Raw genomic sequence first — 19178 nt, 5'->3', positions numbered from 1 at the left:
ATTTGGGTGGGCCACGTACGTTATTCAATATAGCGTCACTGCTAGAAAGTGCTTTCCGACAAGAGTGCTCCCGGGCCCTGCTCAGCGCACACAGGTCGGGCCTCCCATCCCGACACCCGGGGCCTGCGGGCAGGGCAACGGGTCGCTTTTTCTTAGCCACAGAGATTCCACATAGAATAGCAAGTGTCCGCTCTGTTTTGTTTCACTAGAGAGCTCTTTGTCTAGCTGAGCAGACTGAAGGCGCTTAAAAGTTCAGCAAACTTGGCTTCTTTCTACATCTCCTGGCCACTTCTTGGAAAAGTTGTACGACATTCCTTAGTCCCACTGAATCCGTTCTGAACTTCAGGCTCGTCCTGGAAAAATGTCCTGCAGCAGCCTTTCGAGAGGCAGGTCCTAATTACTTCACCCTGACAAACTTCACCTGTCGTCATCTCAACTCAGAAATTGTAGAGTCCCTGACCTGTAAGCGCTCCCCCTCAAACACAGGACTCTGAAGACCAGAGGCATTTTAGAATTCAACTGTACTGACTACAGGGAAAAAAGAATTCTCTTTGAATCAGTTATCATAGAATAGCAATTTTACAGACTGCAAAGAATGCTAAATGTGGTAAATTTCCATTAAGTGGCCAGTTATGAATGGTTCATCATTAACAAATGAATGAACTCAGTTTAACTGAACTATTACCTATGCAAGCATTACCCTGGTTGTTTTTACAAACATCTTACTGACTCCTTACAGGAGTTCTTCAAGGTCTATATCATTATCTTGATTTTACTAATAAATCTGAGGTCAGAGGTTAAGTAACTTTCTCAAAACTATATTCTAGCAAGATCACTTATCTATATTTTAAATCAGAACAGATTCTAAAGTCTATTAATCAGGTTTGTTTTTTTAAAAAATATTCAAATGCCAAAGTCATAGAAAAAAAATGGAATAGGCTAGAGGAGGAAAAAACTACTCCTTTTATTTTGTTAAAAAAAAATCCTGCTCTATTTCATCCTTTTGGAACATTTTTCTCTTGCTCCACTGAACTCACAGGTGCTGTTTATGACAACAAACATGCACATCTGTAGGGGTGAGCTGACATTCACAAGGCAGGACAGCCTGAACCCTCTCCCTATATTTAGATCCTTCAGCTCAGAGCTAATTGAATAATTTAATCTGGACCCTCTAGAAGGGAAACACATCCATATTCATCACAGGCATCAAAGGAAACATCTTTACAAGTTATATCCTTTTACAAACCAACATATGGTCTCACACCATTCTCCCAATTGTTGAACTCCTCCTCTGGGAAGAGCATGGAATTTTATTTCTTTTTATCACTTGAAAAAATCACTTCCCTCCTAATTCAGTAAAACTGGGTGGAGGCCACTTCCTCCACAGGTGAGAGAAATAAAACTTGTTGATCTGTCATTGTCAGGAATTTTAAAGTTAACCATTTATTTTATGTACTTTCAAAATGGAAACAAAAGGCAGACTAAATCAGGGCTCGTTCCCCAGACTTTCAAAATAAAACCCTTACAATTTTTCTGTCATTTTAAGATGTTTCTAAAGGAGAAAACGAGAGTCTTTCTCTTGGAATAAGAGGTGGGTTTGGATGGCAGCTTTCCACTCAGTAGCTGTAGTATAAACAAAACAGGTCTCTAAGCCTCCATTTGCTTTCCCACAAAATTCTGATTCCACTACCAACCCCAGTGGGCTGTTATGAAGATTAAATATAAATATGTGAAACTGATTGGAAAATTATAACATGCTGACAAATGTTAACATTTTATTGAGAGCAGTTTCACAAATAAGAAGGCTAATTTTAATATTTTGTATATACAAAAAAAACCCCACCAGAGTTTCTGTCCTAGTTTTTATCTGTTCAGTGAAGTTCTAACTTTTTTTTTTTTAAATGGATAAAAAGAAAACTGCTATGCACTACAGTCATTCAATGCATTTGACAAACACCTATATTGTGCTAGACACTGTGCTAAGCACTGGGACATAGCACTGAACAAAAGAGACAAAAACAGTGGTTTTTAGAAAGCCCATGCCTTCATGAGACTTACATTTTAGTATTCTGGAAGGCCTCACTGAGAAGGCGATATTCGGAAAGAAGCGTGAAAAGGCAAGGGACTGAGCCATGTGGATATCTGGGGAAGTACACTGCAAGCAGAGGGAAGTGCAAGTACAAAGGCCCTGAGGCAACAACGTGGCTGAAATGTTCAAACAGCAAGGAGTCCAATGGAGCAGCAATGGAGAGGAGAGAGGAATGGGAGATGAGGTTGGAGAGGTGAGGGAAGCGGACGTAGGAACCCATAGGGACTAGTCAGCTTTCACTCTAAACTGAGATGGGAGCCACTGGGAGATAGGAGTAGAGGTGGAAGCCATGACCTGACTGACAGTTTAACAGGACTACCAGGGCCTGCGGGGCTGAGAACAGACGGAGTGGATGGAAGCAGGAAGCAGCAGGGAGGCCGGGTAGGAAGCGGCGGCGATTGTTGCAGTTTGAGATGACAAAGGTTTGGATTGTTATGGCAGAAGGGGTCAGAGGCGGGATATATTCTGAAGGCAGAAGCCACGAACAAATACACTTTCCCGCTTAAGTAAATAAACAAAATAATTAACCACAAACTTGGAGAAATCGATTTAATTTTTAGAGGTGCAAAACCCCATATTACGGGGCTACAGGATGAGTCTCTAAGGTGGAATCAAAGGTCACTGGAGAAGCAGATCAAGAACGATCACAGGAGCAGCACGGAGGGAGTAACGGCTAGAAGCTAAAATCTTGTAGGAATGAGCGAATGAAGGGAGGTGAGTGGTATAAGCTGACTGATTCAAAGCTGGGTTTTTATGGAGGCTGGTGGGAGGATGGTTTGGGGTGGCAATGAAGAGGATCCCACACCTCCAGCCCCATGGTATGAGGTACGAAGAAAGCAGCCAGGACCTACGAGAGCTACAAGGGAAGCAGCATCCTCAGACGAGCTTCACCTACGCTCAGGATTATTCACGCTCCAGACAACCCAGATGTCTAACAACAATGGAATGATTAAATAAATTATGGTACACCCGACAATGATTTAACTGTTAAAAAAGAAGAAGAAAGACAGACTTCCGTGTCTAACACAGAAAGAAAACCATCCCATAATTGTTCAGTTTTTAAAAACTGCAGAACAACATGTATCGTGCGATCTCATTTTTTAAAAAACCAAACAAACAAAACCTGTACATGTACAATATATGTGCATCTTTAAAGGTCTGGAAGGAAATCAACAAAACTGAACAAGTGGTTACCTTATGGAGTGAGGTAGGAGGGGAGTGCAAGAGAGCAGACTGGTTTTTTAATTATCAATTACTGTTTTCAATTTTAAAACCCCAATAATAAAAATAAATAAAAACTAAACATAGGTAAGAGATTTAGTCTACATGGCTCCAGAAGACAGTATTATGACCAAGAGGTAGCAAGATTTATCTTTTTATAAAGAAAAATAATAATAACAAAGTGTTTCTGTACAGAACAGAATACCACTAAACTGGGATTTTTGGAGAAATTGATTTCTGTATACAGGGTTGGAATGAATATATGACCTAATTCTGAATGAATACGATATGGCCGGGAATGTACTTTTTTATTAAACAATTCAGGCACATGATGATAAAATCCAATTTTACAAAATGCTGTGACATAGCAAAACGTAAGTTTCCTTCCCATTCTAGTCTCCTAGTTCCTTTCTCATTAACAATTCAAACATCCTTCAACTTTTTCAGTTCATGAATCTTACCCAAAAGATGTCCTGTGCTATTCAAATATCTCAAGAGCAGTTTGGTCCTGTCCCTTTCCCAGTATAGAAATCTGTTACTTAGAAAAATAAAATAATGCCTGAAAAATCAAAGTTTACATAATCGCTGAAACAAACATTGAGATCGGCCAGATTTCACTCTCCTCCACATGACAATCAATGACATCCTGTTTTCCATCTGCCAGAAACTGGACTGGACTTACCCGCGTCCACTTGGCCACCCAGAGGAGAAACTGAACAAAGAGCAGCAGCCCTCCTCCAGAACTGTAAGAGCTCCCTACAGCCGAGAGCGAAAAGCAGCAAAGGCGATGCTTTCCCCTGGGTTAGAAAAATAATGCTATGGATACGAGCGAGCGTCACCTACAGAAGCTGGTGAGACCTGCACCGTAACTCCAGACCTTTGCTGCCTCAGGTCACTTGTTCAGTCCAGGGCTAGCCATTCACCGCCCCATAGTGACTTATTTACCAGTCAGGATGGAAAACCCTAACAGTGCTCTTAGAAGGCTCAGGACCCAAGTCTTCTGTCATACAGTCAGCTACTAAGACAGCTACAGTCTCCACTGACTCACTATTTAATCGAACAGTTCTCTAGGTGCTTACCACCAACATCAGGCGCAGTGGAAAGGAAATGAGTATGATACCGTTCCCACCACCACCAAGGTCACAGTTACAAAGGGTGTGGGGGAGGGATGGGAGAACCATATTATAAAGCTGACTGTGATAAGAGCCACGTGACATGGTCATGCTGTTTAAGGAGGGACATAAGCACAGGGAGAGTGGCCAACAGCCTGTGCCATTTTCTTTGCCACAACTGCCTCTCCCATGCATCCTGGGCTTTGACACCTACTGTGCAATGGAAATCCAAATGAGTTCAACTAGTGGCCAGTGGCATGAACGGGTATGAACTATGGAACGGATAATCCAAAGCAACCTTAATAAAAATTAGCCACTGCTTTTGGAATATATTTTGCTTTATTAGAGAAAGGTTTTAATTCCTTCTCACATTTTGCTAAGACTAATAATAAAACTATTATATACTGAGAACAATAATTTCTTTTAAAAAACCACCTGTTCAAGACTCAAATATTTCTGCAGAAAACCTGTAAGTGGATGACAATTAACATTAATAATTTTATTATAAAAGCTTACAAACATATTTTATCTTATAAATCACTTATTTCCTCTCGAAATTCATACTATAGGGAAAAAAGCCTTTTCAGAACATCCGAAACATCCCAGTGTAAGGATGCAATAAACTCTCATTACCATCACCACCAGCTTCAAAGGGAGAGAGTGTCATGCAGGCGGTTCTATGGGAAACATCGCCTAAGAGTGCAGCCTTGGTCTCCATCCATTTTCAACACAGCTCAAGTGTTCAGAGAGAATCAAGTATCATTCTCACGTCACCACCACCACGAAGCGCCAGGCTCTGTTCTGAGCAATTTATACCTATTAACTCTCTTCATCCTTACGAGAATCCTATAAGGTAAAGACTGTCAGAGATGATGAAACTGAGGCGCAGAGAGGTTAAGGAGCTTGCCCAGGCAACCCCTCGACCACCCTGCTTCCCCTAAATAACCTCCTCCTTTGTCTCATGCCTAAAGCAGAGGGAGTGACAAGCAAGGGCTTGGTTATGGTTTTTGTTGTTCTTAGTTTTTTTTTATTTGTATGTACTGATTTTTTAGAGACCGAGAGAAACATCGATTCGTTGTTCCACTTATTTATGCATTCATTGGTTGATTCTTGTAAGTACCCAGACCGGGGACTGAACTGGAACCTTGGTGTAGGGGGACGATGCTCTAACCAAGTGAACTACCCAGCCAGGGCTTATGGCTTTATTTTAATCCATCCAATGCCTTCCCTTCCAAATTTATCTTTTTTCCTTATTGCTTTCCTTCTTAATGTATTCCCACTTCCCTAGAACACAGAAAAACCAAGAGTTTTATCAGGGCAGCAATGACAAAATTAGCTCATTTTAATCTAAAGAACCTAGAACACAGATAAGAAGTATGACGCTATAACTCAACAAGGCACGAGGAAACGGACACCATTACTTCACACCAATAGCCCACGCGTGTGTTCAGCTCTTAATATTCTCTTCTTAGGATGAGTCTGTGGAACATTAAAATTAAACTCCTTTCAGGAAATTCCTTACATTCCCACCGATTAGTCTTAGGGCCCCTTACTGAAAACCCACAAAAACGAAACAAAAGTCACTGGCTCAATTTTTTTTCTTGAGGTAATACTTTTCCATTCGAGCAAATGTAGAGATGGAGAAAAGTTAAAGAACTCTTTCAAGTGTCATATTTTAGTTCAGGTAAAATATATAAATATTCATTTCAATGGCTCCTACATAGCTGGTAGTTCTCAATGCTATCTATAGATAATGGCATAAAATAACACTCTCCACTCGAGAGGACTGGGGTGTGTTGGTGTGGCAGAAACAGGTCAGGACGACCACTTCCATATCCTTTCTGCCTCCAGAAGCCATCGTCGCCCTCTATTCTAGGGTTTCTCAACCTCGGCATCGCCCTAACCTCTACCCACTAATGCTGGGGAAACACCCCTGCCTCCCTCTAGCTGACCACCACAAACTTCATATGGCAGGATGGACCCCTGCTCTATTCTACTGTAGTTTTCTTCTTTTCCCTTGTCATCCAAGCGCCTCGGGCCTCAAGAGCTTTATTTAACTCCACTTCTAGACTCCAGGACACAAGGAATTGCTGATTTCTACAAAAGAAAGGAAAACAGGTCAAACACACAAACCTGCTCCTCCTATGTCTTTTCTTCTCCAAGAAAAAGGGGGAGCAAACAGTGAACCCTCAGACGTCACTGGTATGCCTGGAGCACCTACAGCAGGTGTCACACGGTGCCACATGCTGCTGGGTATAAAAGACACAGTGCATACCCATAGCAAACTGATGACGTAGCACAGGGAAGATTTCCTGATATCGTTTAAAAAACATCAAAATGAAAAAAGTTCACTTATCAAGTACCTACTGTGTGTCAGGCCAATATTCTTAATACTGTTATACATGAGTCTTCCCTGTGGTACTTTTAAAAAAGCTCCCCACAATACCCCTTGAGCAGGGTCCCTTAGGGGCAGGCTCAGGCATTTCTGTAGTGGTTGCTCATGTAATTCTATGTGTCAACAGGTGAGAACCACTGTGCTAACACAAAGATCATAAACACACTGTCCATATACCTTCAAGGAACTCAGTCCAAAGAGTTAATAAGATAAGTGTAATAAAAGCTATTAAAACTGACGCAGGACAAGACAAGCAGGTTTGTGTTGTTCCTCAAAGTTACAAAATCCTCAGTGCAAGTCCCACATTTATGGCCCCTTATCCCAACTTTATCAAGCTATATGAGAGACACACTATGAACAGAAGTATAATTATAAATACAGACACTAAAAATCTTGCTAAAAGAATCAACAAAGGTAGAAACCAGCAGGAGGCAGGAGCTCTACCAACCGCATCAGATTTCTTTCCCAATCCCTTGATTTTGAAAGACTATCCCAATTATAAGAGAAGTACCTTCCAGCTGAGATGATATAACATTAATAACAATGGCTTATTATTTAACTTTTCCTACCATCACAGTCTCCCCTCCCCTTACAAGTAAGAGTGCTTCTTCAGGGCAGAAACCGACATACATTTCTCTGTCCCTCCCAAAACAGAGCCCAGTGCTGGGCACACAGTAGGAAGGCATGAAACACCTGCTGAACTGATTCCTATCAGCGTAACGAAAAGCAGAACCCCCACAGTGGGGATGCACCTTTCTGAAAGGAGACTTTCTGGCAATACAAGGCAGCACCCCAACGTGTGCAATGTGACAGAACTCTTTGGTGTTTAAATGCACATATATGCTGTAAACAAATACAGCTTGGGTGCCAATCATTTAAATGATAAGTTAACTTTGTTCAGTTAACAGAAAAGCATTTAAGACCAATCAAACATTCCCTCAAGCTTGAACAGACTTAACAGAAGTCCTGAGCACACAAGCATGAGCAACAGGAAAATGAAGAAGAGGTTGCTATTAATTATGCCAGACTGCAAAGCGAGCAATGGACAGTAAGCAAAACAGGAAGCTGCACTGGAGGAGCTGGCAGGCTACATACAACCAACCGTCCTGAGCTTTCACAGGGCTAAATGTATACTTTCCAAAGCAACACTCACTGCATCATGAAAAGCTACTCTGATCAAATTAAGACGCATTTTCCCTGACCATTCCGCCTCTCTCTCCGACTCAGCTTAAAGAGCTTGAGGGAAAGGTCTGACCAATCCATCCCAGTTTAGGGGCCCTACTCCAGCCCATCATTCAGAAAGGCCTTAAGAATGGGGGTGGGTGGTTGGCTGGTGGTCACAGGCCAAGTGCTGAGCCTCTAGATGAGATTTAAAAGCCCCTTTTCCACCCTAGCTGGTTTGGCTCCGTGGTCAGAGCATCAGCCCTCAGACTGAAGGGTCCTGGTTTCAATTCCGGCCAAGGGCACAGCCCTCGGTTGCAGGCTCGATCCCAGGCCCGGGTCTGGGCACGTGCGGGAGGCAACCAATCAATGTGTCTCTCTCACCTCGATGTCTCTCTCTCTCTCTCTCTCTCTCCCCCTCCTCCACACACATGCACTCTCTCTGAAAAGCAGTGGAAAAAATATCCTCACGTGAGGATTAACAAAAACAAAACAGAAAAGCCCCCCTTTCCCCCAATTTTGAAATACTTGCAAATCACTGAAAAGAAAAAAAGATGGTGAGGCAGAAGACACTGACAAATTCGATTCTGTCTAGTGGCTGGGGAAGCTCTCAATGCTGAGGAAAGACTGAATATATTTAACTTAGGTAAGGATCCCATCAACCAGCAGGTTGTTTAATGCAGCATAGTAAAGCCTTTCTAACACCCACAACCCTACCCATTATTCTTAAGAGAAAAATCTAGCAAATTAAATGCTGATGACTAACTCTTTAAATTCTTTCCACTTTATAAGAGGTTTTACTACATGGGAGAACTTTTCTCACTTTATTTTAATACCTTGTAAACTAGTCCATCTCAATCGTCAAATCCATATCCCAAGACCATCACTGTGTGTCATATGAATAAGGAAATGTAACTAACTATAAAGAAACTCCAATACTGCAACTCAGGTAGGAGAGGATGAGACCCATTTCCATGTGCTCTATTAAGCACTGGTGTCGTCCAGGTTCATCGTTCCTGCCAGGTGACTAAGAAGCTGCATATAACTGAGAGCTCCAGAAGTGCACCTCCTTGGAACTCCAGCTTCTCTTAGGAGGCAGGGAAATTTTGGTTTCCTTTCCTGAAATGAGAAAAGCCCAGTTTTCCCAGATTGATATTTCCTGGTTCCCAAAGAGTAATATAAGAAAGTAAAAGAGAAAATTTCATCCCCAGCAGAACATTTTATGGTTATTAAATAAGCAGCTTGCATTTTGTTTGCTTGAGAATTGCTTGTCCATGTCCTTCACCAATTTTTCTGGAGGAATGGTGTTTCCTATTGAATTAAAAAGTTTCTTACAGCCCTGCGGGGCGTGGCTCAGTGGTTGAGCATTGACCTAGGATCCAGGAGATCAGGGTTCGATTCCCGGTCAGGGCACATGCCTGGGTTGAGGGCTGCAGCTGATCAATGACTCTCTCATCATTAATGTTTCTATCTCTCTCTCTCCCTCTCCCTTCCTCTCTCTGAAATCAATAAAGATATATTTAAAAAAAAAAAAAAAAGTTTCTTACAAAAAACAGTAACTGGCTGCAAATTTATTACCTGAAAGATTGTGCCTGTGAGTGTGTCCTTGGTCATTTGTGGCCACATAAATCCTGATGAATCTGTAAGTTTTTCCTCTATGGTTTCTGCTTGGGAACCACATTTAGAAGGGCTCTAGAGCTGGCTACTAACACCTCCCCACCTCTTGAAATGGCCCAAATCAACCCCCCCTTTCCTTCTGACACTATGACAAGCATCCATGCAAGAATCTTTCTGCACTGAGCATAATGTTAAAAAAAGTTTTTTAATACTAATGAATGCTATCAGAAAAGCCATTAATAAATTCTGAATACTTTAAAGCTCTCAACAATTTAAATAACTTTTAAAAATCATTAACAGGCATTCTTCTCTAAGTTCAATTTCTATACTTTTCTTAAAAACCCTTATCTACAATTGTCAGGGAAATGCTCCATCTACAGATTCCCAAACTTGGTATTTCACAATTTCATTACCGGCATTCCCACTGCTTAACTCTTCTCAATTCATCTAGTCCATTAGACTCCATATAACCTGTGACCCCCTGATCTAGACTGGATTCGATACTGCTCTCATTAACATTCTAGACTCTAAAACCACATTGATTTTTATAAATAGCTAACATTTTCTGAGTGCTTATTAGGTGCCAGGTCCCTATGCTACATCCTTTGTGTAGTCTGTATTTCAATGATTGTGAGATGCTCCTCCCATTTTTACCTCCAAAACCAGGAAACTTATAATCAATGGTATGTCATGTCTAATTGACAGTTTTTTCCTCAGTAGTACATGAAATCATGTCTCACAATTGGCAGCATCTTAGATTAGATGAATTATGAAAGTATAACTCATTTCATTTGTAATCAATCCTGAGGCTGGTACTATTAGCTCTCTTTTTCAGATGAGGAAAAGTGAGGAATAAACGATAATGGTGGGCAGCCTTCCCAAAGTTATAAAAAGCAAGTAAGTGTTGGGGCTTGGGCTTAAACCCAAACATCCAGGCTCTAGAGCCTCATTTCTTAACCGATTTGCTATCCCTAGGACAGAATCATCCCTACCGACATTTCCCTCCAATGTACCCTAGAAGCAACAATTACCTAACCTTCTCTACAGCCACATCAAACTTCACCCCAGGTTTCCCCCTACTGTTTAGACTTTGAATTCTCCATAGATCTCCTGGCACACTACCCACAATGGTTCTTCCAAAACTTCTCCATTATTCTAAGTTTCCAATACCATCTGCTGAGTCCCCCAATTCACCATCCCAATGAAAGGACTTGCCTCACTGTTGGGTGAATCAGCATAAGCTGGCATGAGCTCTGCCATCTGCTTTCTCTAACTTAGACCCCATTCTGCTTCTTTTTCAGACAGTTTTCCTCCGTACCACGGCTAATACTCCGTCCCCTGTGCTCAAGATCACTAACTCCACCAATCTTTGTTTTCTGTCCATTAACTTCTTCCCCTCAACCTTCAAAGATCAAGAGGTCCCATTTATTTTGAAACATAAGTCACTCAAGGGAGTTTTAAGGATCTAGTTCTCATTTTTTGGGATACTAAGTCTATTCACCTCAACTGCATTCACTTGATTACCAACCTTGACTCCTTTACTATGAACCATACACCACTTCCCCTCTGAACCTAGTTCTGGAATTGCTCTTCCTTTGGCTTCCTCATTTAACTTCTTCTCTGACCCCACACCTTTCTTCCAGTTCCTTCTTTTGTCTACTTCAAACATACCACTCCCTTCTCCTAATTCCTAATTGTGGGCTTCAATGGGAGAGTCAACCTACCAACTCTTTTGTTTCTCTGTTCATGATTTGCTCAAAATACTCACCCACCCTTAGAAGTTCAACCATCATTTCCAAAGTCAATCACTGCTGGGAATCTATACTTAAAAGTTCTGAGCCCTTTCCTAAGCTTCAGCTTAGTTTGTATCTCCAACCCGCCTGCAGGATGCCTGCATGCCCCACCTTAAATTTAACCCGTCACTTCTAATTCATCGTTCACACAAACTGTATTCCTTCTACAGGTCCTTCCTTATTCTTAAGTAAAGGCTTTATTAATTTTACAGTCACTCAGGTTGGAGACTTAAGAATAATCTCTGCCTCTTCTCTCTCTCCCATTACTCTATAGCCAAATAAACACCAATTGTATTTTTACTCACAAAACCCACCTCATTAAATAGATAATTCAAACAGCTTTCTTATTAATTCCCTGGCATATGGGCTCTACCCCCTCCAATCCAAACTGCATGTTCAAACACCTTCAGTGACTTCCAATGCACCCTTATTCTGGCACTCTAAGACCTGAAAATTCTCACCCCAATTTAACTTTTCTGAATATCTCTTCCACCTCAACACATGGGCGCCATCAGGAATACCTACTGTGGTCAGGTAGAGCTGCTCACCAGCCTCTAGATCTGTGCTGTCCAACAGGATAGCCACATGTAGTTAGTGGCTGTGGTCCTCACATGAGTTGTCTGTACAACTTACCTCTTTATTACCTTGCAACAACTCTTAAAATGTTATTGCATTTAATCTTTCATTTTTGTGTATCTTCTCACCAATGACTGAGCCACTCAGAACTAATAAATATTCACTGAATAATGAAGGATATACTTATTAAATACTGCCTCAAAATTACTAAATAAGAGCATATTCAAAATCCCTCTTCCATTAAAATGACACATCCTTTCAAACTAAACAAACAAAAGATCTTGCATTTAGCTAACTAAATAATGATTTAATGTATTGCCTAATTATAATACTTAAAAGATAATTAGTTCCCTTTTCTCTTGTGGTGTTTGAAACTGGAAAAAAAAGCTATAAAGTTCTGAAATACTTCCACTTTGCAAAAGAACACTGCAAAGAAACCACAAAAGATAGGCGAGAGGAAAAGGAATGAATAGTTGGAGTAACTATACCCTAACTATCTGAGATTGTAGGGGGAAAAAATACCTATAGTACAGCTGCCATAAAATTAAGGGGAAACTACAAATAAGCATTAAAAATTATGTAAAGAAACACATTTTTGAACCAAAAGCTAAACTCTCCTCTATGCTCCTCTTCCCAAACATGACACAGGATTTACCTGCACTTTGAGCTCAAAAGCAGAGGCACATAATCAACTGTTGTGTGTGTATGTTTGACCATAAATTTAGGCTTGTTGTCAAGAAAATTAAGAAACCAGTCCACCACACCACAGACCTGGCATCTTACAAGAGAATAATGCTCCATATCCGAACAAGAGAAACCAAGCAGAGAAGAGATTTGGTAGAACAGCCAGGTAAGGATTCCCGTGAACCGTAGAGGGTTGGATGCTTTGTTTTCAAGAGGGAATCTTCCCCAAAGTTCTGATTTTAGCTTATAACAAATATTACAAAGATGTGAAACTGCTCCAATACTGCAGTTTCCAGTGCCTTACTAAAAATCTGATGTAGTCACTGTTTAGGAAAGTTTGGGCTCTTCCCATCTGAAAGATAGCTTCCCTTACGCAAATGACTCCTCAGAGCCTGCTGTTTCTGCAAGTCAGCAGGCAGTAGTGGCAAATGTCATGCTTTTGCCTATAGGACCAGTTGTATACCCTCTTAAAAATGTACACCAAAATGAAGATTTTAATTTAGATTTTAAGTAAGAACACTCATGCTAACTAGCTCAGCTATTCTCTTTTTTAAGGGAGTTACTTCAGAATAAGTGTTAAAAATGTTTCAGATTAGACGGAATAGTTACCCTGCCAGGTAACAGCAGAAAAGGAATATAAAGAGTCGAGGGGTTTCAGTTTGGGGCAAAATGGAGACACCTCATTTGTCATCAAAGCATACCCTGCTAATCTTGGGACCAGAAAGTAAAACCAGGCCTTCCAGGTTGTTGACCACATCCAGGTGCGGTGTCAGTGGCATTCCTGGAGAGGACATGGAAGCTCGGAACCCCCTGCCCCAGATCCTGCCCTATGTATTTCTTCCATCAGGCTGTTCCTCAGTTGTATCCACTATAATAAACTGGTAATAGTAAGTTTAAGAAAGAAAAAAGAAAAACCATATATAAAATTACAGAGAACATTTCATCAGCCTCAACGTCATTTTATAATTTAATATCAAACTTCTCTACCTTTTTATACTTCAATTATCCTTTTTCTCCTCGGATCTTTCCAATTCTCTCCCTAGCACACCCCACAGTTCCTTCCCTAAATCCCCCAAACTTTATCTTTCCGTTAAGAATATGATTTGTTTTTGAGTCAAGACAGGAGATTTGTATGAACTACCTGACTTAATATGAACTTTGTATCATCTTGAATCACCCATTTTCTGGTAAGGTCCCATTGATTAAATCGGATATAAGATTTTTCTTTTCCATTTCCAAAATGGGGGGGGAGGTCAAACATCTCTCTGAGGTTGTCAGACTCGATTCCTACTCAGCTCAAACAGTGTTAGGTACAAAAAGTCAGTATCATACCAAAAATTCTTTCTCCCCTCCCCAAATTACGGTACACTGGATATGCTCAGAACAAAGCCTCAGGAACACTGCAAGTGTGGTAGGAAAAAACAGACAGACAGATGAGAACGTAACAATGAAGAGCGATCCAGGTCCTGACTTTCCCTTCTTCCAATCACTAGATGGATGACTTTTAGGCAAGTCAGCTATCTTCTCTGGGCCTCAGGTTGCTCAACCTGGTATGAATCAACTGGATTAGAAAATCCTCAAAGCAGCTTTCAACACTATATAGCTCTATTCTCTGAAAAGGAAATTACAAATCTGAATGTTTATGAATGCACTTGGTAAGGCAGTACCACGGTGTCCTTCACCTGAAATATCACACAATTTGTGTACGTAAGCGTACACACAAGCTTACCAGGGCATAAAAGCATTTTTGGACTGGAGGATGGGACTGAAAAGGTATAACAGGATCCCTAATTTGATCAGATTCTTAAACAGCCCTAATCAAAAAAAAAAAAAAAGTTAAGAACAACTGAACTGTAAGACTACACAAAAGTAGACATTAAATGTAAAAAATAATTTTTTTCCAAAGGAGTTTGCAATGAACTATTTGTATCTCAAGGTGCAGTGTTTACCAGTTACAGGAAGAAAAATATTGATAAGATAAACTGAACTACTAGAACTTTCTTCTTCAGTACCATTAGCTTGTGATTATACAAGAAAAACACAAGAGGAAAGTGGCAGGAATTATCTAGAAAAGCAGAGATAAAACAATTTTGGCTTTTACATCAGATTTATTCTTCCACTTATGATCTGCTTCCATACGGAGGACCAGTGTTTCCTTTCTTCCAAACACTTAAAAGGAGATAGCCAAGAAAAGCACAAAATTTGTCTAAAGGCCTAAAAAATAAAAGCAAAGTCACGTCTATCCTGGAGTAATAAAGTCCAGCAGAACAATGATTATTTGGGTATTCTAGACAAAACAAACAAACAAAACAGCAAAAAATATAAAGTCAGACCACCTTGTTCATATAATCACTAGCTATGGAGCCTGAGGCAAGACAGTGAATCATTCTGAACTCAGTTCCTTTACTTGTAAAATGTGATGCTACAACAGTACTTAGCCAAGTTTTGAGGCTTAAATGAGATAGGAGTTTTAAAAACAAGTTAACAGTAAAAACTGAGAAAAAATTAGCTGTAATTATATCTTCTACTCAAAGCTCTAAATCAAATGACAACCCATGACACCTATGATAAATATAATCCACAGAAAAGTCTACCTTATTTTATCCAGTAGCTTCAACTACACATCCAAACAAGGAGCAAAAATTGATTCGTCTCTTTCTCTTTTTGACCCCACAAACTCATTCGTAGAAGCAACAAGCACAGACGCAGCAGGGAGGTGAGAAGAGGAGGGAGAGAAATAAAGTCCTAGACGAGCCCTGACCAGCTTCTGTCATGATGGAAATGTTCTATATAGATATTATCCAGTACGGTAGCCAATGGCCACACATGGCTATTGAGCACTTGACATAAAGTGCTACTGAGAAGATGAATTTTCATTTTTATTTTTTTAAATTAATTTCAATTTAAATAGCCACTTATGGCTAAGGCTACCTTATTGGGCAGCACAGTCCCAGATGATCCGTAAACTGAATAAGGATTGCCAGAAATCTAAGAAAAAAACTAAGGTCTTTTCCTGAATTGTTCAATTCAAATATCTTTGTTTTCAGTGGAGACCTAGTAACTATGACTAGTTAAAGAAATAACATGTCAGCTGATACACCAAATCAGGGCAACTCTGCTAATAAAAGGATCAGAGATAAGAAGTACGTGGTCTTCTGATATTTTAGAAGGTCCCAAAGGCCAAGTTAAATTCAAGCACACATGAAGCATGATTCAGTACTGGGATCAGAGCTGCAAAGCTCCGGACCAAACATCAGCACCTCCAAAGCATCTGTTTCTCCACTACCAAAAGGAAAGCTACTTCAACAATGCAGACTGCACACCCCTGCATTTGTCTTCAATTTCTTCAGAAATTCAGAGTTCTGTAAGCCTTCCCCTCTTCCAAAAACACCAGCATTCCTAGCCGGTTCAGCCTTTCCTCTATAAACAAAATCTATGTACCACCCATATCTGAACTATAACGCCAGACTCCTGCTTAGCTGCCCCTGTAATATGGTTTAATTATGATGACTGAACTAATAGGCTGACATCATAGACTTTTACAGGCTGACCCCATGTCATCCTGATGTATCATTTTGCACCAGTTCAGTGCTGTAAATCAATTTAAGATCTCAAGCAGGTTGAAAAGGCTGGTAATGATGCTTTCTCTGCTGCCTCTGGAGACTCTACATTATACACAACTTAAATTATTTATAAAGCCTCAATGATGCCTCCATTAGCCTTGTAAGACTACACAAATGAGATCTTTTATACACACACAACTTGGCTCTGATTATGTAGGCGACTGCAGCTTAAATATACTCGTCTAATTACGTTCAAGTTCATTCTTTTTTCCAGTCTAACCGAGTTATTAAGTTTTATCTTTAACCCAGAATTACTAGAAATCAAAATTACAATCTGAAATTTAGTTTTTAACTAATAAATGTATTTGGGAAAATGAGACTTACTTCCTCCTAATACTTTAATGAACTTAGCAGAAAAAAACTAAGTTTCAAGAGGTGTAAGAGATTAACATTTTTAATTGCCTAAGACTGTCATTCCTCTAACGCAAAAGGTCATCAGCTCTTCAGGAGTATAAAACCAAAGGATACTGCAAAAAAGAAAAATGGATTTGCTTACATACCTATGGTTGGAGGGGTCAAAACTAAAGCAAGGACAAATCCCCACCCTCTGAAGAAACCCGATCCAGCCTGGATCCCCCAGAGGCTCTGGCATCACCCACCTCTAGAAAATCATCTTTCTCGACCCTGGTTACAGTTTCCCAAGAATTGCAGTATTACACAAATGTACGCCACCTGCACAGAAATATCAAATAACTGCAAATGGGGAAGAGGGAGGGAGTGGAGAGAACAAACACGTATCAGTACAGCGTATTTAGGCCCGACACCTACATCGCAGTAACACTGATGCAAAACACACTAATTGAAAACGCTGGGGCAGTGAACACTGCTACCGCCTGGATTGCTTTCCAATAGTGGTTGCACAACAAACAGCTCACCTACGTCCAATAAAACGTATAGTGGTAATTATCAACAAGGTGAAAAATGAACACGGGCGGAGAACAGTTCTCTCCTTGTGCTCCTGAATGTTATCCACGACGGGCAGGCAGTGAGAGCGAGAAGTGTTCTGAAATAAAGGCATTCTGTCCTTTGCCAGCGTGGGGAAAAGACAGACAGAAATCCTGCAACTTGTGAATCATTCCACCTACTTTGAAACGTCCGATACAATGGAAAGCAGAGACCACGAGCAGGAAGAAAAAGGCCGGCGGTCACAGCCCTCGGGAAAGTGATGCTTTCTCGGGAGCCGGCTGAGACGCGCCGGGTTTCAGAAGGGAAGCGCCTTCCCGGTTATCTCGGGCAGCGTATTTAAAAATCGCCAGCGCCTCCAAATAAACAAAAGCCGTGGCTACTGCAGTCGTGAGATCCGGCCGGCATCTGTCCCTCCTCCCTGCCTAAGGACATGAAGGAAACGCTCTCCCTTCAGCCTCCGTATGTATTCAGCAGCTAGAAAAACAAGCCCACGGCGCTCTCTGTCTCACACCCACCATCCCCACTCTCCACAGAAGCAGCCCGGAGAACCCCTCCTAACGCCGGGAGCAGGGTAAATGAGCAGTTGTTCCAAAGCGAACTCACAAATACACTTGCAGTGAGGCAATCGAATCCGGTCAAGAGAAAGGAATGAGACGACACTTGGAGGCGCAGGGGGGTGTAGGCGGAAGGGGAAAAAAAATTACACGCCGCCGCCGCCAAACCTTTGAATAAATTAGGAGGAATTTTGGTACGAACTTTCCTTGACCTCGACCCCCAAAAGGCTCGACGGGGCAGGGAGTGGGACGGGTCTGGGACGCCGAGGGGCTCAGGGTACCGGTGTCCCCCCTGCGCGAGACCGGTTCCGAGCGCGTACAGGGCAGCGCCGGCGGCAGCCCTCCGGCTCCCGCAAGGGTGGCCCGGGCCGGCGCGGGACACAATGGGCCCGCGGGCCGCGCCGACAGGCCTCGGCCGGGCTGCAGAAAGGGAAAGAGAAACGGGGAGCGAGCGGAGGGGGAGGGCGGCCCGGGAGGTCTCGCCGTGGACGGGGCTGGGGGCGAGGCTCCCCGCCGAGGATCGCCGCTTCCCCACCGCAGAGCCAACAAAGACGCGAGAGGAATCCCGGCGGAGCCCTGCCCGGCTGCTTGGGGTGAGCGGAGGAGAAGGTGGCAGGTTCGCTCCTCCGAGCAGCCGGGAGGCGCCATCATGGGGGGGGTCCCCGATCCGCCCCACGCAGGGAAGAGCCCAGTGCCCGCCGCGGCCCGCGCCCGGCCCCGGGGACCGCGCTCACCCCAGCGGAGGCGGCGGCGGCGGCGGCGGCGCTGGAAAGTCCAGGGCGCCGAAAGGAGAGGGCGGGGACGCGGCAGAGGAGAAAGTTGGGTTCGGGTCTGTTTCGTTTTACCGGGTTGGCTGCGTGCCCGTCCGCGCGGGAGAGCGAGTGGCCGAGCGAGCGTGGTCCCACGGCCCCGGTCCGGGCGGCCGGGCGCTGCGCCGCGCCGCGCTGCGCTCGCAGGGTCCCTCCCCGAGCCTCGGCCCGGGCTGAGCCGCTCGGCTTCTCCTTCCTCCTCCCGCCCGCCCGCTCGCTCCCGGAGCCTGGATTGATCTGGTCGCGCTGGCGTCAGGGAGTCGCAGCCGCCCAGCCTCCACTCCTCGGCTGCCAATACCCGGCGCACTCGCCCGCCCGCCCGCTCGCTCACACGCGCGCCCGCGCGCCGCCGCCGCGCGACCAGGGATCCTCTCCAAATTCCCGGCCGCGCCGGCCCCGGCGCGCCCCGCGGGGGGAGCGGCCCCCCGCCCCCGCCCCATTGATTCCAAGGATTAAAAACTCCCGGGCGCGTACTCACTTCCCTCCGCCCGCCTCCTTTATTCCCGGTGAACCGACTGGGCGCTTTATCAGCCAGCGAAGTTCTTTGTCAGTGTTTGTTTTCTGAAATGCGCATCCACAGGTCCACCGCACCCACCGGAACGTGGAGTGCATGTGTGACAATTACCTTTCCAGGGTCG

General features: G+C 43.0%; 1 protein-coding gene across 2 annotated transcripts in view; it reads right to left on the bottom strand.

Moving 5' to 3' along the window:
* The window catches only part of SMAD1 (SMAD family member 1), a 65052-nt gene extending 46263 nt beyond the window's left edge, over nt 1-18789 (bottom strand). Inside the window, exon 1 of one of the 2 annotated variants that reach the window (XM_081136426.1) lies at nt 18577-18789. The gene's annotated coding sequence lies outside the window, so the exon portion shown is untranslated. Of the gene's footprint in view, nt 1-18465 lie in introns of both variants that reach the window. The other variant, XM_081136427.1, reaches the window with a different exon arrangement.
* Between the last annotated feature and the right edge of the window lie 389 nt (nt 18790-19178).

The sequence above is a fragment of the Miniopterus schreibersii genome (assembly GCF_964146895.1).
Source record: "Miniopterus schreibersii genome assembly, chromosome: 4".
Lineage (NCBI taxonomy): Eukaryota > Metazoa > Chordata > Mammalia > Chiroptera > Miniopteridae > Miniopterus > Miniopterus schreibersii.
The sequence above is the reverse complement of the archived record's forward strand: the minus strand, read 5'-3'. Positions and strand labels throughout refer to the sequence as shown.